General features: G+C 41.0%; 1 long non-coding RNA gene across 3 annotated transcripts in view; it reads right to left on the bottom strand.

Annotated features, from left to right (window-relative positions):
* LOC118546359 (uncharacterized) overlaps positions 1 to 21,712 on the bottom strand; it is a 566,662-nt gene that overhangs the window by 103,122 nt on the left and 441,828 nt on the right. For 2 of the 3 annotated variants that reach the window (XR_013443080.1, XR_013443082.1), the window contains 2 exons: positions 7,658 to 7,728; positions 1,612 to 1,722 (listed from right to left, as the gene is read on the bottom strand). This is a non-coding gene — a long non-coding RNA (uncharacterized LOC118546359). The remainder of the gene's footprint in view (positions 1 to 1,611; positions 1,723 to 7,657; positions 7,729 to 21,712) is intronic. The other variant, XR_013443081.1, reaches the window with a different exon arrangement.

Genomic DNA, 21,712 nt, shown 5'->3' with positions numbered 1-21,712 from the left:
TGAAGCTTTCATGTGAGGCTCCCACAAGTCTTGTTTGGAACTAAGTTGGCTTTAAGAAATGTGTAACAAGCTGTGTCCCCCAAACTCAGCTTCTGGAGCAGGACCTTAATTACAAGAGATATAGAACAGTGTTCTCTGGATTTACCAAATGTACTCTGTGGATACTCCAACTATACATCCTTACATCAAGCGTATCGCCAGAGTCTGGGATTCTTTGGTGATTTTCTTACAGATATTGGGCATGATGGCCCTGCCACGACATGTGACACCTGACACTCTCTTCCTCGCTTGCTGGTGCCTCCTGGGCTGTCCCCATTGCTGCTGACGCCAAAAGTGGCCTTTTGAGGCGTCACCTCCATGCTGGTGTCCACCACTGCCCAGGCCAAAGCTGTGCCTGCCCAGGCTGAAGCATGCTAACATCTGCCTGGCTCTGGGCTGCTGTGGCTGCAGCTGCTGCTTTCTATAAACTCGGGATGTTTGAGTGAACGGCTATTTTAGTTGTTACTTGCCCTTTTATTCCAACATCCTCACCTTAGGACTCAGGCACAAGTTCGTGGGTGCTAGGCCAGAAGACATCTGCGTGACAGTCACTATGCTATTTCCAAAATCCCACCAGGACCACCCCAAAGCACACCTTAGTCCTGGTCCGTTGCCAATGAACTTTAAGTGGGTGTCCTCCCCTTTGTCTTCCTGTGGGGTGAGTCTTCCTAGGAGACTGCTGTCCTTCAGAAACATATGCCCGTGGTAGGCCCACCCCACAAATCATCCAGGCATCCTCAGACTTAAGTCTAAATCCTAATGGTGAAAGCGGTGCTAGTTAGCTTAAGCCCAGGCCCCAGATACGTTGTAATAAATGAATAATTGGAAAAATTAATGAACAAAAGAGTGAGAAAGTAAGAGAAGGAAAAGAAAAATAGAAAGAAAATTTTAAAAAGTTAAAGATTTCGGACAGCAGATCTTTTTTTTTTTTCTCTTTTCGATTTTTGAATAGTGGGCCTTTATTGGAAAGCAGATCTTAATCCCAGTTCTAAACTCTCTCATTGAGTCATGGCAGGGTGGGGAAGGCAGAGGAAGAGAAGAGGGGAGATCCCACCACTTCGGTATAAGTATCAATAGCTAGGTGTAGAAAAAAAAAAAAACCACAAGCAAATTGGAGGGCTAAAGCTCTCTAAGGCTGAGTAAGGCCCTTTGCTCATGCCTGATTCTCAGGAAATTAGGAGCCCCTGGGAAGGCAGGCAAACAGGAGCAAGCTTTGACCCCTTGTCAATTTATCACTCGGATAAGAGAGCCTTGATACTTGTTCTGGGATTTCCCCAGATCATCTAATGGCAATGATTTTTTAAAAAGCATAATTTCATATATGCTCCTTGGAGGTTCTGTAACTTCCTGGAATAAGGATTCAGATATTCAAGCAATGAATTTGAGATGCCAGAGCCTCTTCAACATTGCCCCATAGCTTAGCAACCCCAAATTGGCATAGTGCCACCCATGTAAGGCTTGGAAAAAGTCAGAGAAGAGGAGGACCCAATGAGGCCCTCTTTGTCAGTCTTTGTGGTGAGATGAGTCATCTTGTTACTGAGTACAGAAAGGCCTTGGGAACAAGCTACTTACCTCCTTTGACATTTTGCTTCATGGTTGGAAGATCTCAGGCTTCCATATACAGCTGGGTCAGTATCTGGAAACATGTAGGCCTCCAGCCTGGCCCACTCCACATATGCAGAGCTGTCGGTATAAGATCATAAGTGAACATGAACACAGAGAACATGCGCCTGCCCGTGGTCATCTTCACAACTTGGCCCCAGCCTGGCTGCCATTAAGGGAAGGGTTGGATGCTGGCCCCACTCTGCCTCTCTTCCATCTTCCTTTTACTATTCTGGCTTTGCATTCACCCATCCTGCTGTAGCCCTTGCATGCCTCATCCCCCTTCCTTTAGGAAGAGGTCAGAGGGCCACTGGAGAACAAATACAGGGATCCAGGGTTAGGTGGTGTTTAATAGCTGCTGGTGAATGAACCAATAATCGGTTCTAAATATGCACATTAAAAAATATATATATAAATAACAATTTCTCTACCCCTATTGCACGGGGGAGTTAGGATCGATATCTTGTTAAAGTTTAAGGAAGATACTCTCTTATATGTGATTCCAGAATTAAATTAAAGAAAATTATGAGGAGTTTTATTTGGCTAGGGTAGGGGAAAGGGATGGTTGGGTAGAAAAGGGAGAGACTTGGAGAAGGGGAAGAGTTTTCCTTGGTAGAGTGGGGGTTGACATCTGCTGTTCTACCCCCACCCAAATAAGTCCTAAGAGCCAACTCCCAATTCTCAAGGTAGGCTTGGTAGATGGATCTTGATACCTGACATTGACAACCCACAGTGCTTCTCCCCAGGGTCTGCTGACTCTAAGCATATTTTTCTTCCCCACTGCTAGGCTCTTAATGTTGAATTCATATGTTGAAGCCCTAACCCTTAAAGATTATGGTTTTAGGAGGTGGGACCTTTGGGAGGTGCTTAGGTCTGAGGGCAGAGCCCTCACAAATGGGATTAGTGCCCTTATAAAATAGGCCCCACAGAGATCCCAGGCCCCTTCTACCATGTGAGTACACAGAAGAATGCTCTATCTATGAATCAGGAAGAGGATTCTTACCAGACCCCAACCTGCTGACACCTTGATCTTGGGCTTCCAGCCTCCAGAACCATGAGAAACAAATTTCTGTTGTGTATAAGCCACCCACTCTCAGGCACTTTATTGTAGCAGCCTGAATGGACTCAGACAACTACTATCTTCTGTCTTCTTTCCAACTCAAACTTTGCATCAGACTGAAAAGCTAGTTTGGACCTACTTTCCCGATGGATTAAAGCTGCCTTGTTTCAGAACCTATAGGCACCCCCCTGCTAATATAGCACCTTTGTAAGAATTAGAAACAGGGGCTCTTATGACTGTCATTGCTCCACAGGTGCATGGATAAGCGAAGGAAGATGTTGCTTTATGTTAATCAGGAAAATATTCTGAATCAGTTCGGTTCTGGCAAGAAACCAATGACAACTTAGAACTGAATAATTGAGGAGAGTGTAAGGAACACATCATTTACAAAGGTGTGGGCAGGATTTAGAGAAACCCGCAAGAAATGGCACAGCACCCTGGGGCTAGCAATGGTGGGTATTCATTACCATCCCATCCTTGAGGAGCAAGAGGAGAGAACCCTGTGCTCAAAACCTGAGAGGATCTATAGTTACAGGAGCTGTGACCCTCGGTAAAGGGAGAGAGACCATCGATGGCCACCCAGTGGAGAGGGAGCTGAGAGAAAGTAAAACTCTTCCCTTTGATCTGACCAGTTTCTCCTATTGGTAGAACCAGCCAGAAGGTAGGGTCGAGGAATGCAGTCCATTCAGGCCAGCCACCCAGGGAACAGAGGAGGGTGAGGTGTGGGAACTGGATCTAGAGAGGCAAATGGAAAACATCCAACACAGGAGCCCCCTTCCTCCAGGCAGATGTGCCCCTGTCCAGACACACCTAAGGAGTGTGCATAGATCACATTTTAGCCACACTTACTCTCCTTGGCCAGACACCCTTTTGCAGGGCATAGACTACACAACCATATGTGGAGGTCCTGACCTTTGAGGACCATACCCCTTTTCATGTGCAAAAATTTTATAAAAGGAACTCATGTCCCAAAGGTAAATAGAAAAAAATAAACCATTCCAAATAGATGTCTCCTCCAACCATATTTCTGCTCTTCTTCCAATTCTGCTCTACCTTCTCCATAAACTTCTTTCTTTTCTCTACCAAATGGCACAATCATCCACCTGGTCCATGTTCTCCCTTGTCTTCCACATTCAAACAATTGGTTATCAGCACATTGGTTCCCCTTTAGAATCTATCACCTCTTCTCTATCGCTATTATACTGCCACAGGTCATTATCCTCTATCCCCAGATTTACCACTACAGTCATTTCCAAACTGAGCTCCCTGTTACTCACACGTATCCCATCCCACTTTTCTTCCACTCTCACACCATGGTCAGAGGTATCCTTCTAGATAGCACTGATAGGATTGCATCATCCCACTGCTTAAAATCCTTCTGTGACTTACCTTTTCCCCTTAGGCAAGTTCAAATACATCAGTCTGACGCAGAAGGCTCCATATGACCCTGCCCCCACTAATTCCTCCAGCCTCATGGCTCACCACATCCTGCATGTTCTCCTTACTCCTGAATGCTGACCCTCTTGCAATTTCTCCAAAGCACCATGCTCCCTCCCACCCCTAGGGCTTTTGCTAGGCGATTCTCTCTGCCTAACATGACTTCACCCCTTTACACCATCTAACTAATGTCTATTCCTCCATCAAGGCGTAGGTGAAGTATCTCTTCTTTTTGGAAAACAGTCTTGACCCTTCTCTCTTCTCCTGCAAGATGACTTAGGTGCCCTTTACTCGTACCCATTTTCTGCACCCCATTAACACCTCTGTGCAGCTCTCTTGATAGCACTTATGACACTTTCTCTCACTGCTAATTTTCTTGTCTGTCACCCTCACTATCCCTGCAGCCCCAGTACCTAACACTGACCGGCTCTACCTATCATAGGATCTGCAAGTGCTAATTGAAATGAAGTAGGTTGTAATGAAATGGAATCTTCCCTGGTTGGCGCTGCCTGACTTCAATCCAGTTAATCCATTATCATGTGTGACTACTGACTTTGTCAACATGCTACTCCTGCTTTATGGTTTATGACTGAATGTAATTTGCTTTGCCCTGCTTTCCTCGTGGTTTATAAGCTTTTAAGACAGAGAGAAACCTATCTTCTAATTCTGAATGATTTCTCACTCAAATTCTGTTTGAATATTTTGTCAGACACTGGGAAAAACCAAAGGAAATTAAGCATTAATGAGGTCACATTCCATAGAAAAATAAACCCTTCCCCAGCTCTCTTCTCTTAAGGGCATGGCCTCAATAAATTTTTCAAGGTAGCTATTTAAAAAGTACCTCTTTTGCCACCATTCACTTCATTCACATCTAACTGAATGTGGAAGGAACCTGGAGTGAGTGAGTGAAATATATATTTTTTAATCTCACTTGGGTAAGAACCTTGAGAAAAGAGCCTGGGGATACCTCTGTGTTTGCTCTCTTACTCCCCTTCCTTATTCACGTAACTCACATTTGTTTTTTAATTGTGTGCCAAGTGTTCTCCTAAGGTTATAAACTGAAGATTGCTGTGATGCAATGGTGGCTAGTACTTGCCCAAGTGTTTGCCCAGATACAGAACACTGCCACATAGGGCATCTCATTTAACTTTCATGTGCCAAAGAGGTGGGCATTGTTACTGCATCTGTTTTCCCGATGATCAGACGCCTCAACTTTAAAAACTCTCTCATCATACCCCTCACTCCAGTCACTGCCTCATCAGCCAGCTCTGAGGGACTTCCCAGCTTCACTCAGATACAACTGGACAACATCTGTCTTTGGGTGTGCACTCCTGCTTCCTGCCCTGGGGTGTCTCTGATGTCTCAGATGAGCAGCCTGTTGCATGTACTGGCGGCTTAAATATTGTCAAACTTAGGAATGAACGGGGGGGGTCTGTGCTCATGTGGGCTCCCTCAGTCATCAGAGACCCATTTTAAAGGGCTCCTCCCAAGGTTTAAGGGCCCATTGCTTGCATCATTGGCCAACTCAATAACACATCCTTGTGTTGGCTCTTTCTTCATCTCCATTTCACTTTTCCTTCCCTCACTTCTACTCCTTGCAGTTTCTTCTCAAATAAACTACCTGTACACAGCATTTTTAACTCCAGCTCTGCTTCCAAGGAAACTGAACTGTAATCATGAGCTTGGATGACTCTCCAAGTATCCCAGTTGTTTACATGGAAGACTGTAATTCATAGGTCGACTGACTCCCAAATTCCATGTGCTTTTCTCTCTACCCTCCTTGCATTGAGAGAACTAATAGTCTAAGTACTTAGAGGCTTAGCTACAGAAACAACTAACTACAAAAGAGAGCTGTCAAGTCAAAAGTAGAAGCAAATGAGTTTGGAGCACAGAAAAGAGTGATCAGTTGAATGAGGGTGGGTGTGTGGGCTGGTGAGGAAATGCTTCCCAGGGCAGGTGGCCAGGAGGCCTCTCCTAATCACTCTCAACAGGCGGTCCCATCTGGTATTTTCTCTGCTAGCACAGTCATCTCCTTCTTAGTAATTAATCACAATGTGTAAGTAAATATTTGTTTCTATTTGTTTATTGTCTCTATGTCCCAAGAGGGCAGGTACCACATCAGTTTTGTTTACCACAATATCCCTGGCACTGAGCACAGTGACTAGAACATAACTAGCAATCAATAAATTAACTAGCAAATTAAAAAAAAATCAATCTTAATTGGTGAACAAATCAATAAATTTGTTCTTAATGAACAAATGAATCAGTAAATGAATGGTATCACAGGCAAAGTGAACAGAATAAAGAAAAGCATGGAAGAGTATGAGAATACAATCTATCCAGAGAAATGTCTGTGGTTGGTTATATAAGATGTATTTGTTTGGAAGAGTGGAAAGGCCAGAAGTGGCTGAGGAAAGTATCTCTTACAGTAACATGGAGACCATATAAATATTCAATATATAATACTGCTGGGCAGATAATGTTGCCTGATAACTGGCTATAAAACTTGGGTTATATACTGCACTAAGTGTGCTTTCTGCTCTGTCAGACAGTTGGTGTTGGCAGGGCTGGACCTTGTTTGCAGGTGTGGCCCCTTGCATTACAGGTATGCCTTGGATTATCTGCTGCCATTGTTGCCCATTGTATTTTGTGCAGTTGTATATTGACAGATCCTGTCCTAAGTCCCACCTGCTGGCTGTACTTCTAGTTCTGCCTACCTCAGAGTTTCTGTTTAGGACTCTTGCTGCCCTTTATTCTCTGCCTTGCCTTTCTCATCTGAACTCTTACAGCATATAACACCAGACTTCAGACCCTTAAGAACAACACAAGGCAGTATAAGATACCTTCTAATTCATTAATTCAGTCATATATTAATGGCTTACTATGGGATAGACACTATACCGGGCGCATGTCTCTCCTGGTTGACTCATGATTCTATGCACTCTGCACTGTTCAACTGCCTTGTTTCTCACCTAACAATTCAGAGAGTTACCACTGCCTTCTCTCCACTCTGGTTTGCTGTGGGGGGCTCACCTAACCTCAATACCTTTCTTGTGGACCATGTTAGCTAAGGATGCTGCTACAAAATTATGATGGAATGATTTCCCTGCTGCCCTGCCTTCAACACAACTCAAGAAAAAAAAATCAAAATATTCCAGCAACCCTCAGACAGTTTCTCTTCTCACTCCCAGAAGTCTGGTTAGAAGTGGACAGCTACCCGTTCCTTTCTGGCTCCTTGACAGCTAAGATTATACCCTTGGTGTATTGACATTTCAGGAACAAATGAAACTCACCTTTACCATTGCTTATTTTTAGTGTCTCTGCATTTATATTTAGAAAAGAAGTTCTGACAGGCCTCCAAGAGCAACATTCCTGCAATTTTTGCTGGAGTATGGGGAGGCCACAAGGAGGGAAAGAAAGTCATGCATGTTATCCACTGTTTATTTCCTGGACCTGGTGCCACAGCACAGGCACATGTACTATAAAAGAGGCAAAGCGAGAGCAAGAGCCAGGGCTCACCTCCAATTGCTCACACCTGGCCATTCAGCAAGCCTCCTAGTTGGCACACACCGGCTTCACTTGCAGGGTTCCTAAGAGAAAGGGTAAGTGAAAATCAGGAGGACCAAAAGAGGCGTTGACTAAAAACTGAAGTAAAATCACTCCCAACCTACAACTTGACATATTTTTTCTTCTTTTCAGTTCCTACAAAACATGTTCCTGCGTATTTTTAAAAAGTTCTAAAATAAGTATTATATTCATGTAGTATAGAACTCAAAAGGAAGATTTTGTAACATCTATCATAGACAAAGGATTAATAACTCTAATACCTCTTGGACATTAAGGGACAAAAGACCAAAAACTTGAGAGAAAAATGAACAAAAGACATGAACAAACAATGATAGGGACGTGTTAAAAGAACACACTGGCCAAATTCAAGTGGTTCTTCTGAATGGTGAAATCTGGGATAATTTGAGCAACAAAATAAATGTTGATAGTAGATATAATGCAGAGAATAAAATAAATATCTATGAGTCCATTCTGACATAAATAATTAAGTAAATAAGTAATTAAGGTGGGAGAGGGAAAGCTCTTTCTCACAGCAGAATTCCAATCCCTAAGTATAGAAGCAATGGTGAAAATATAAATTGCTGGGGCGCCTGGGTGGCTCAGTCGGTTAAACGACCTACTCTTGATTTTGGTCAGGTCATGGTCTCAGGGTCCTGAGATTGAGTCTGTGCCTGAGCCGGTGCCCTAGCCCCATGCCCAGCCCCACATTGGGCTCTGCATTCTGTCAGGAGTCTGCTTGAGATTCTTTCCCTCTCCCTTTGCCCCTCCCTGCCCTGTCCTCGCTTGTGCTTGCACTCACTCTCTCTGAAATAAATTAAAAAACCTTAGAAAAAAAAAAGAGGCTACAAAATACTAATCAGCCAACACTACATTAGTCATAGATAAGAATCCCACTCCCCCTGCTTGTGTTCCCTCTCTCGCTGTGTCTCTCTCTGTCAAATAAATAAATAAATCTTTAAAAAAAAAAAAAAAAAAGAATCACCCATAGGAGCCGAAGTTCCTGGGATAAATAGATTAAGGCAAAAATATTTGCATAGCTTCAAAGTCAGAGTCAAGCTCACGAGACATATTGATCACATAGTTAAGTGAGTTTCCATAAGTAAAAAGTTATTCTTTTCTCCTATTTCATGGGGATATACTTTGAAGCTATGCAAATATTTTTGCCTTAATCTATTTATCCCAGGAACTTCAGCTCCTATGGGTGATTCTTATCTATGACTAATACTGTAGTGTTTGCTTATTTTATAGCCTCTTTTTTGATATGATGTGCGGAAAAGAGCACAGCACTGCTTCTGTGATATTCTTGCCAAAAGTGTATTACCTGAATTTTGTCAGGAGGAAACATTAGCCAAACTCAAACCAAGTACATTTTACACAATAACTGGTCATTATTCAGCAAGGTCACAAAAGAAAAACCAAGAGAACTATCCTAGATTGGAGGAGAGCAAGGCAACGTGAATCCTTGACCCTGGAACAGAAAAAAGACATTAGTGGGACAACTGGTGAAATCTGAAAAAGACCTGTAAATAGCTAATAGTATTACATTTAGGTTAATTTCCTATATGGTGGCTTTATAAGGTGTTAACATTTGAAAAGTAAGAGACAAGAAGTTTCTGATATTTTCTGCAAATTTTTCCTAGGCCTGAAAATTTTTCAAAATAAAAAGTAAAAATAAATAAAATTTTAAAAGGAAGAAAAGGGTATACAATGTTCCCTTTAACCCATTCTCCAGGAATAAATTTCTTTCCAACAGATAGCTACCGTTAACAGCTTCTCGCTTATCCTTCCAGAGATTTCCCATGTAAACAAACACATGGATATTCATCATGTGTTTATGCATATATGTATTAAGAGATCCTTCTATATAAGTATATGTCATCCACCTAATGACTGTTTAATATTATATAGATTATATGTATTACATATATTAATTACTGATGGTCATTTATGGTTCTAATATTTTGGTATTAGAAACAATACTACAATAAAGGCTTTAGTTCCTGTATATAGTACTTGTAGTATAAACTTCTGGAAGTGTAATTTCTGGTTCAAAGTGTATAAAGATCTTAATTTTTATTGATACGCCCAAATTGGTCTCCACAAGTGATGTACTGGTTTATATACTTCTTTTTTTTTTTATCTTTCCTTTTTTTTTTAAATTTTTTATTGTTATGTTAATCCCCATACATTACATCATTAGTTTTAGATATAGTGTCCATGATTCATTGTTTGTGCATAACACCCAGTGCTCCATGCAGAACGTGCCCTCCTCAATACCCATCACCAGGCTAACCCATCCTCCCACCCCCCTCCCGTACTGGTTTATATTCTTATCATCAGGGTAGACAAGTGCTGATAATTTATGTTTTGTCAACACAGTGCATAGAGTGCTCTTTGCCCATATGATAGGTAAAAAACATACCTGACTGTAGTTGTGATATGCATTTCTCTTGCTGAGAATCAAGTTAAGGCTTACTTCATATATGTAAACTCCATTTGTGTTTTCTTTTCCATGAACTGTATATTCTTTTTTTTTTTTTAAGATTTTATTTATTTATTTGACAGAGAGACATAGCGAGAGAGGGAACGCAAGCAGGGGGAGTTGGAGAGGGAGAAGCAGGCTTTCCCGCGGAGCGGGGAGCCCGATGTGGGGCTCGATCCCAGAACCCTGGGATCACGACCTGAGCCGAAGGCAGACGCTTAACGACTGAGCCACCCAGGAGCCCCATGAACTGTATATTCTTTTACTTTGCTTATGGAAGGGGGTGACTCATTGGTTTTCTTTCACATTATTTCCCAATTTAATGCAACCTTATAAAATAGGTATATTATCCCCATTTAGTAAAGAAATAGAGGCTCAAGGAGTACAGACATTTTCCCAAAGTTAAAATGCTATTTGTATACTGAGAATCCCAGTTTGCCTAACTTCAACCTGAGCACTTTCTACAGCCTTATTGCCCAGATTAAAGTGAAAAAAGGAAGAAGGAGCACTTTCTCAATTGTTACCTGAAGCACAACAAATTCTTTATAGGTATAGGTGGACCTGTCCCTAGGTGTTAAATTACCTCCCTTCTTCCTGGGGGAATGACCTCTGGACTTTCACTTGCTCATTGGGTCTCCAATTCTATTTATTTTATGTAAACAAAAGATGAAGAATACAAAGTTTAAAAGGAGGACTTGGAAGTATTCAAATGATGCCTGGAAATTGGGTACAGATTACTAAATATGTTAGAGAACATGGCCAAGTTTGTTTGCAAGCTCTTGATTAATGTGTTCCCAGGTATGGTCATGCAATATCAGAGCTCAGAGTCTTTGAGGGTCTTGTGAAAAATGCACTTCCAGGCTCTACCACATGCCACATACAGAATCCTCATCTCTGTGCACAAAGTATCCACAAGTTCCAAAAGCTCCCCCGGTGACTCCGACTAAAGTTGACGAACTGCACTGCCATTCAAGGTGTGACCCACAGACTAGCAATTGTACCACCTGGTGCTCATTAGAAATACAGAATCTCAAGTTGGTCCCTAGACTGGTGGCCCAGAATCTGCGTTTTAACATGATCTTTAGGAGAATTTATGTGTACATTAAAGTTTGAGAAGCACTGCCCCTAGAATGAAAAAGGATAAAGAGTATTAGGCATAGACTTTTTTTATTGGGGTAAAATGAGCATACAGTCAACTGTACATATTTAAACTGTACAACTGGATAACTTTGCCATATGTTTTCTTCCATGAAATTTTCAGTCAAGAGAATGAACATACCCATCATCGCCCATCATGTCCCTTTATAATCTCTCTTTCCTGCCTCTCTCCCAAACCCTTCCATCCCCAGGTCACCATGTATTAGGTGTCATTATAGATTAGTTTGCATTTTTGAGTTTTTATATATATTGATTGTGTCTGGCTTCTCTCACTCAGTATGATCATTTAGAGGTTCATATGTATTATGCATGTATTAATAGTTCATTCCTTTTTACTGCTGAATAGTATCTCATTATTTGGCTATATCAAATTTTTTTATCCATTTTTCTACTGATAGACATTTGGGGTTGTTTTAGTTCTTGGCTATTAAAAATAAAGGTGCTATGAACATTTGTGTATAAGTTTTTGTATGAACATATGATTACATTTCTCTTGGGTAAATACCTGAGTAGAATGGCTGGGTCATACAATATGCTTAACCTAAGTGCCAAGTTACCTAAGTGACTTTGGAAATGAGTGGAGTCTACAAGACTAAAGGCAAAAGAAGCTGCACATAAGCACTGTATTCTAGTGGATAAAGTTGTTTCCTTGTGTTAATAATTCTGATACTACTACACATGTATTCTGGAATTAAACAATTAAGTAAATGGACAGTGGGTGATAAGAACCAGGTTTCTTGCTGTTGAAGTGAGAATTTACGGATAAGCAAGGGAAGGTGGCCAGAATGATCCTGGTGCTAATGGACTAAAATTGAAGACATAAGTATGAACTCATGTTTAGTTTAACACAGATACAGATGGTTACATACAGAAATATTTATTGATATGCATATATACGCAGGTAAGAATATACACATATATTTTCTTGCTCTGTCAGCTGAGAGGGCCTAGTACAGTGAGTAATCATAGAGTCTAAATTTTGATTTCTAAAACCCTTCTCCAATAAGAGGAACCAGGAGCTCCTTGGAGAAATGGCTACTCCCAGGACTGGGTAGGAAATGTAAAAATGTAGCTGGAGTATCTTTTAGTCGCACAGAGCAAGGGAGTACTCAAAAACAACCCACCATAATGATGGGGCATATAAAAGGCACAAAGAAGCAAACTGGAAAAATTTCCAATAGCCATATTTTAGAGATACATACATACTGAAATATTGACAGAAGAAATGATATGATATCTGGAATTTGCTGCCAAATAACCTAAGGTAAGGGGTGGGTAGGGGTACAGTTGAAACAAGGTTGGTCATAAATTAATTGTTTTTGAAGCTGGGTGATGGTTACATGGAAGTCAAACTATTCTGTCTACTTGTTTAAATGTTTGAAAATGTCCATTGAAAAAGGATGAGAGAGTTAGAAATTTTTCAGCAACTCGAGTTCCAAGAGAAACACACAATGCCCTCCAAGGATATCAAACTTGTATCTTCTTCTTTTACCTGCCTATTGTAAGGCTTTTCTGATTTTAGCCCCTATTAGCCAAGACTGTTGTACAACCATATCCTGGATGCCCAGGGCTGCCTGCAATTTCCATATTTTATATAAGTGAGATTTGGATGCCCAGGCACAAGTTTGCCAAAGGAAACAGGGCAGCCTTTGACAGCATACCTGGAAAGATCTGGAAGCCTCTGTATGAATTATGGAACCTCCAGAAACAGATACTTGAGAAATTAAAGCTCACTGTAGAGTTTCCAACACAATGTGGCCTTCAGCTCCACAGAATCAGGTTCACAAGGACCATTTTTTCAATGGTGACATAAATCTATCTCCAGACTTACTGCCAGCAACATACGAAGGTATACTTTTACTAAAGAAAGAGGGAGAGATAAAGAGAGGAAAAGAAAAAAGAAAACAAGGGGGAGAGAATACCTTTTGCATTTTCCCTTTGCAGACCAGTCAAATGGGTATCAACAAAGTAATCATTAGAAAATGGATACTTCCAACAAGTTCAAAGGAATTTTGAAAGTTAATGAAGGGTTGAAGTGCAGTGCTCATGGAATCATCGAGGTCTTGACAGTACTAAAAATTCTTAAATATTCTTAAATTCTTTTTAAGAAGTTATTGAGACATAAATTACATACAGTATGGTTCTATTTTGACAAATGTATAGTATAATCATAGTATAATCATCACCACAATGAAGATATGTAACAGTTCCATCATTTTCCCCAATTTCCCTATATTTCTCTGTAATTAGCCCTTTACCTCTACTAGCTCCCATTAACCACGGATCTGTTTTTTTTTTTTTTGGTTTGTTTGTTTGGTTGGTTTCGCCTTTACCAGAATGCCATAAAGTAAGTAGATTTTTGAGTTCGATTTTATTCACTTAACCATAATCCATTTGGAATTCAGTCATGTTATATGTATCAGTATTTCATTCCTTTTTACTGTAGAATAGTATTCTACAAGTTCATCTATTCATCAATTGAGGTTCACTTGGATTATTTCCAGTTTTTGATGATAATGAATAAAACTGCTATAAACATTTATGAACACATTTTTGTTTGAACATAAGTTTTTATTTATCTTCGATAAATACCCGAGTGAGTTTGCTGGGTCTTATGGTAAGTATATATTTAACTTTATAAGAAACTGCCAATCTGTTTTCAAAAGTGGCTGAAACATTTTGTGTTCCCAACAGCAATTTATGAGAGTCCCAGTTGCTCTGTATCCTCAACTGACATTTGGTGTCCTCAGTTTTTCCCTCCATTCTAACAGGTATATTGTTGTATCTCATTGTGGTTTTAATTTGCAGTTCCCTGATGACTGATGATACTGAACATATTCATGTTTTTTTCCTATGTATAAATCTCCTTTGGTAAAGTGTTTGTTCAAATCTTTTGCTCAATTTTTAATTGGACTATTTATTTCCCTTCTGAGAGTTCTTTATGTATTCTGGACACAAGTCCTTCACCAGATGTTTGCTCTGCAAATATTTTCACTCTGATTATGACTTGTCCTTTCATTTTCTTAACAGTGCCTGGATGGTTAATTTTATATGTCAACTGATTGGCCAATGGATGTTAAGATTAAATATTATTTCTGGGTGTGTCTATAAGGACATTCCAGATGAGATTAGTTTCTGAGTTGGTGGATTCAGTAGAATAAATTGCTCTCTTCAATGTGGGTGGCATCATCCAATCCATTGAGGGCCTAAACAGGAGAAAAGGCAGACAAAGGAGGAATTCACCCTTTTTTCTTTATGTCTGATTGCTTGAGCTGAGGCATTGATCTTCTTCTGCCTTGGTGCTCTTGGTTCTGAGGTTTTCAAGCTGGACAGGAATCTACACCTTCAGCTCTCCTGGTTCTCAGGCTTTTGGACTTGATAGTGAATCACACCACTAGCTTTTCTGAATCTCCAGATTTCAGAGTGCAGACCATGGAACTTGTTGGCCTCCATAATTATGTGAGAGCCAATTCCCTATAATAAATGTCTCTATCTATTATCTATCTATCATCTATCTATCTATCTATCTATCTATCATCTATCTATCTATCTACCTACCTACCTACCTACCTACTTATCTATCATGATATTGTATCATAACATACAGTGGCTTTTGAATAGAACATTTTAATTTTGATAAAACTTAGCAATTTTTAAAAATTTCATGGTTTGTGCTTTTTGTGTCCTCTTTAAGAAGTTCTTTGCCTAACACAAAAATCATAAAGATATTCTTCTTTTTGTCTTTTAGAAATTGTATAGTTTTAGGTTACATTTAGGTCTATGATCCAATTTGAGTTAATTCATGGTGTGAAGTAAGGGTAGAGTGTTATTTTATTTATTTTTTACATTTGGATGTCCAATTGTTCCAGCATTATTCATTGAAAAGACTGTTCCTTCTCCTTTGAATTATCTTGTCACATTTGTCAAAATCAATTGACTGTATGTGCGAAGGCCTATTTCTGGGCCCTCAGTTCTGTTCCACTGAATTATAGGTCTATTCTTAGGCCCAAACCACACACTTTCCAGTAAGTCTTGAAATCAGCTAGTGTGAGCCTTCCAACTTTGTACTTCTTTTTCAAAATTGTTTGGCTATTCTAGAACTACTGGCTTTCCATATACACTTTAGGATCGGTTTGTCAATACCTAGAAAAAAGATCTGCTGGGATTTTGGCTGGGATTTTGACTGGGATTGCAATCTATAGCTCAGTTCGGGAGAAATACATCTTAACAATATTGGGTCTTCTAATCCACCACCATAGGATCTCTCTGCATTTATTTAGGGTTTTTTTTTTTTTTTCTTATCAAGGTTTTATAGTTACTAACATGGAAGACTTGCATATACAGTTGGTCCTTGAACATTGTGGGGGTTAGGGGTGCTAAAATCCTTGTATAACTTTTGACTCCCCCAAAACATAGCTACTAATAGCCTACTGTTGACTAGAAGCCTTATTGATAACATCAGCAGCTGATTAGCACGTTTGGTATGCCATATGTATTATATACTGTATTATAAAAAACTAGAGAAAAGGTTAAGAAAATCATAAGGAAGATAAAATACATTTACAGTACTGTACTTATCAAAAAAGTTCCACATATAAGTAGACCTGTGCAGCTCAAAACCATGTTGTCCCAGGGTCAACCATATTTTGTTAAATTTATCGCTAAACACTTCATGTTTTCTGATACTATTATAAACAATGCTGTCATAATTAATTCAATTTCAATTGTTCATTGCTCATTTATATACAATTGATTTCTGTATATTACTCTTATATCCTGAGAAACTGTTGTAGGATAAGTAGGGGCTGGTTACATGAGGTTGGGTGAATGGGAAGAAAAGGGAACATCTGACGCAAAGGTACTGAGACATGAACAAGATAAAGCAGGCAAGAAGGCAACCCTAAAACATTCTATATTAATCCAAGTGTCAACAGCAAAGCAGGAGTTGGCCGGAAGTGACTGTTCAAAGGGTAAATTATAGGGGCATTTAAGCTAAGCTAAGGAGGTAAGAGGTTAGGAGTTCATTCTGTAGAGAGTGGGTAAGCCACTGACATGTTTTAAACCATCAAGTTTCATAGCAGATTGTGTTTTAGAGAGAATGCACTGATGATTATGAAGAGAATGGATTTGCCTGGGGGAGAGAGGAGAGTGATAAGAGAAGTATGTGAGGCAGGGGGTTTGGTTAGGGAGCTGTTAAAATAATTCAGGACATAAGATTGTAAGGCAGGAACTAAGAGCATGATGGCTGTGAAATAGGAAATTCCTGAGGCATTTGAGGATAAGTCAGGTTTTGGTGCCTCTGCGCTCAGGTGCCAGTCTTTCCCTATTTCCCAAAAAGACCCCATCCACAATGCACAATAATGCCAAGTCTCTCTAAGCTCGGAAATTTTCATAATTCTCTGTGTTATGCTGTCTGTAATTTACTTTTAAATACTTCAGCATATGCATTATGTCATATATAGGTGGGTACATTAGTTCTAATTCAAATCTGAGGGATAGTTAATTATCATTTAAAGAGCCCTAATCAGAAATAAACTTTGCATGGGGATTAGCATTTGAGGTCAGCTCTCCAATATTCTCTGTGTAAGTATGCACTAGGAGGTGAGGTGGTTAACATCAAGGGAATCAGAAATATAGTTTCATTGGTAAAACTTTAGTATATATGGATTGACTAGACATCCCCACACTAACTGATTAGGAACAGCAATCTAATGGGTACAGTAGCCTAACTTTCTTTGAAGAGCATTCCAGGCCTAGGGTTCCCTTTGCCTTTGTATTCCACCACTTAACAAGGGATTCTGATCCAAGAGAAGTTTAGTGGATTCTCTTACATGCTGTTACATCTGTTTTGAGTGAACCTTTCATGCAAAGCACTTGTCAAGTGCTTAAAGATTAGAGAGTGGGGAGTAGGTTTAACAAAAAAGATGTGACTATTGTTGTCCTGCCGGTTAAGACAGACTTGTCTGGGAGGCTAAATTCCACCTGCTTTCATGTAGCCTTACTCCAGGCAAGAGGCTCTCACTCACTTAATCATTTGGTATCTATAACCTAAATCCAATTGCCTTTGATCAGCAATTAGCCACACTTCCATTCCTTTCAGAAACTTCCAAACTCCCAATGTTGTCCCCACCAAACTTTGCTCACACAGTCTGTCCCCCTGGCCGGTTCTTCCTGGGGCAGAGCTTTCTGGTCCTCTCAGTCCCCAGGCTGTCCCTCTTCAATTTGTGTCATATCTCCTCAGAGCATCTTGTGCTCCCTGAATGTCACAGCTATCAGCTTAGCTGCTTATGGTTCTCAGATTATTCTATGTGTTCATCTGACCTCCCCAAATGGGAGACAAACTCTTAGAGGAACAGGATCCCCCTGTCTCTTCCTCCTTTCCATATTTTAAATACTTTGGTCAAGCACTACCCTTGGCATTGGTAAACAAGGCAAACAGCTTCTGCCCTAAGACAATGTTCAGTTTAGTTAGCAAGACAGACAAGAAAATGGGCAATTTTGAGAGACAATAATAAGGGCTAGGAATTCACTCATTAACTTATTCATTCATTTGCTCTGCTCATTTCACAAATGTGTTTTGAGCTAATCCTACTTTAGCCACTGGCTGACACTGCTCAAGAAAGAGCCTGACCTCAATGATTCATAGTCCATGAAAGGGACTAGCCCACACTCAGAAGAGAAGGAAGTTGAATCCTGAAGGATAGGCAGTTGTGAGGTAAGGCTGATAACCACCGGTTAGTTGGTGCAGAGTGGTGCTTTAAGTTGCTGGGAATCGTCAGCTCCATCTTCCCACCACAAATATCTAATCCAGGCTTTCTTCCCAGAGAAAAATAAAACCAAGAAATACTACACAATGTTTGCACATGTGTGATGTGCAGTGAGGGGCACCTCCCTCTCCAGGCTAAAGTTCTCCCAGGAAGCAGCTTCTGAGGTGGAAATCCCCAGAGAATCAACCAGCTTGGGGAGGGGAAAATCCACACTTTCCCTTTAATAGCTGGGTGTTGTTTTTCCCCCGTACCCCACTAAGAAGCCCCAAACTAAATTTATAGTTAACCCACAGGAACCTCTTTCTTCTCGAAGTAATAGCCTACTTGACAAGATAGGTTTCTCAATGGGAATGAATACAGCAAAATGTAGTGAGACCAGCGGATTCACCCCTCAGTTCTTTATCTCTATTTCAGAGCTAAATGGCACCAGGCTTCTCTCACCTGAACAAAGCCTGCATTCAGACCACAGTTCTGGAGCTCTGCTTGGCCAAGCTTCCTCTCTGTATTACACAGTCTAGGGTGTTCCCAGTTAACCCATACCCCTCCTCCATAAGAATTCCCCTGTGTGAGGATGAATCAGCAGAATTTTGCCAAAGTTTGAGGTGGGAGGGACCTCCCATGGTGCCTCTGTATTATGGTTATGGAGCTGTGAATTCATCTTTCCAGTTGGCAGACTCTCAAGTTTGCCCAAGAATTGCCTTTCCGTGGTGTGCAAAAGTTCAGTCCCAACATGACTTGATCTGGGTGTTAAAGAGAAAAATTCAACTGAGTAAATTTGAAGACCTTAATTGGCTATATTCAATGATTCATAAATTGGGCAGCATCCCATCTAGCCAATAAAAAGGAGCTCTGAAGAGCTGTAGAAAGGAAAAGTTTTTAAGGCAGAAAGGAGGTGGGAAAAGTTTATTAGAGTGCATGGTTTCAGGCACCTTCCTAAGGAGGTTGGAAAGGGTGTATCTGGTGATTTCCTCACTAGTGCTGACCAGGTAATTCCGGATTGATTGGGTAAAGGTTACAGTCCCGGAGAGGCTGAATCTGCAATTTGCTGAGTAAAGCTTAGCATAAGTGACTCCATTTTGGGCCTGTAGTCTCTTTTTTAACAACGCCCCCTTTTGACCAGATTCTCAGCTAAACTGAGAGATATGAAAAAGTTTTAACGCATTAACAGCATTCCTTGAACTGAAGTTCTCAGTATTTTTTTTAATCTTTTTTGTGGTATGCACAGGTCATGACTTTTTGTTGTTGTTCTGTCATTTTGTTTTGCTTAACCACAGGCCATGACTTCAGGTTCACAATTTTTTAGGTTGATCATTCTCTTCATTCATTTTCTGATGTTCCAGTCTTAGGGAGATCATTTGCTTGGTGGTTAATAACTGTGAACATGTATTGAAAACCTTCGGGAGAATACAATGTGCTAGGGAGACTACTATGATTATTATAAGTAGGATAATTTCCGATGTTTGAAATACTCTTTGAAGCCATAGTCCCCAAGACCCAAAACAATCAAAATAAAATAAGTCAAAGAGAGACCCCACTGAAGGAGTCACCTTTTTATACCAAATGGTTTGCTCAGTGATCTTATGTAACTGAGTTTCAACTTCCCCCCAAGTGTTAAACCAGGTTCAGTAGGTGATGATAGCCACAGCACAGACACTTCCTTGCTCAGCTAAGAGATAATTAAGGACTGTTATTATCAACAACTTTGGCCAGAGTCTAAGGACTTTTGTTGGGCAGCTATTGTTTTAGAAATAGATTCCACAACACTTTCAAGAGTTAGAAAAGGAAAGGTCCTAGATGGTGACATAGGAAGACTGTGAACTCACTTTCTTCACAGACACACCAAGTCTATACCTATTTATAGAGCACTTCTTCCTGAAGAACTGAGGGCTGACTGAACAGCATCTGTACAACAAAAGAGACAGAGACACATTAACAAACAGGACTCCCAGCTCCCTCACCCCATGTGGCAAACTGTAGTGGGGAGGGATAGACCCGAGGGCCTGTGAGCAGATTCATCTGCTCTGGGACACAGAAAAATTGCCATGGGTTAAAAGGCCAACTAGAATATGAAGGATTCAGCCCTAAAACTGTGCCAAACAGTGGGGAGCTCTCTCTGGGTCAGAGGGGCTGACAAGCATCATGGTTTATGTTCCCCTTCCACCTTGATGGTGCAAATGGGATGAGGGTCCTGGCATCCTGGCCAGCCTACCATCTGAACAAACCCCAGACCCCTAGCCCACACCAACTCCAGTGATCCTATCAAGGTGGCCCTAGAGCAGCACATACCAAGACACCTCTGGTCAGCCCTCACTACAGCTCTAGCTTCCTCTCTGAAGTGACAGGCAGAAGGAGCCCTGAAACACTCCAGGCCTGTACCACTTTGGCTCTAGACCACTCATCAGGGTAGCTTAGGTGCAGAGTGCCTGGGGATCTCCCAGCCCCCGCTCGCTTTGGCTCCAGAGGACTGGTCAGATGATCCCATGCACAGAGCATCCCAGGATTCTCCAGCCCCATGTCCACCTTGGCTACTTGGGCACCCCTGCATGGAGCACCTGCGGACACCCTGGCTTGCACCCACTTCAGCTCCAGCTGTCCTACTAAAGTGTCCTCTGAACAGACAGTCCACCCCAGCCCATACCCACTTTAGCTCTGGCTATCCCACCAGGGCTGCTGCAGCACAGAGTGCTTTGGGACCCCCAGCCCATGCTGGCCACAGCTCCAGCTAGCCAGTCAAAATCACCAGGCACACACAGTCTACACAGGAGACAGAGGAATATGATCCAAATGAAAGAACAAGACAAAACCTCATAAAAAGAATGAAATAAAATGGAGTAAAGTAATCTACCTGATAAAGAGTTCAAAGTAATAGTCATAAAGAGGCAACTGGACTAGAGAAAGGAGTGGATGAACTCAGTGAGAATTTCAACAAAGAGAAAATATAAAAAAGAACCAATTAGAGTTGCAGAATACAATACTGAAATGAAAATGAAATACTAGAGGGAAGTGCAGAAGAACAGATCAGTGATCTGGAAGACAGGAAAATGGAAAGCTAAACAGGAAAAAGAAAAACAAATAAAAAAATGCAGATAGGCTAAGGGATATCTTGGACAACATCGAGCAAACATTTGAATTATAGGGGTCCCAGGAGGAAAATAGAGAAAGGAGTAGAGAATTTATTTTAAGAAATAATAGTTGAGGGATGCCTGGGTGGCTCAGTTGGTTAAACGGCTGCCTTCAACTCAGGTCATGATCCCAGGGTTCTGGGATGGAGTCCCGCATCAGGCTCCTTGCTCAGCAGGGAGCCTGCTTCTCCCTCTGCCTGCCTCTCCCCCTGCTTGTTCTCTCTCTCTCTCTGACAAATAAGTAAATAAAATCTTTTAAAAAAAGAAGTAATAGTTGAGGGGTGCTTGGGTGGCTCAGATGGTTAAGCGTCTGCCTTCAGCTCAGGTCATGATCTCCAGGTCCTGCAGTCAAACCCCACATTGGGCTCCCAGCTTACCGGGGAGTCTGCTTCTCCTTCTCTCTCTGCCTCTCTCCCTGTTTGTGCTCTCTCTCTGTCTCTCTCTCTCAAATGAATAAATAAAATCTTAAAAAAAAAGA

Source organism: Halichoerus grypus, chromosome 12 (assembly GCF_964656455.1).
Source record: "Halichoerus grypus chromosome 12, mHalGry1.hap1.1, whole genome shotgun sequence".
Lineage (NCBI taxonomy): Eukaryota > Metazoa > Chordata > Mammalia > Carnivora > Phocidae > Halichoerus > Halichoerus grypus.
This window is presented reverse-complemented; position numbering and strand designations above follow the sequence as displayed.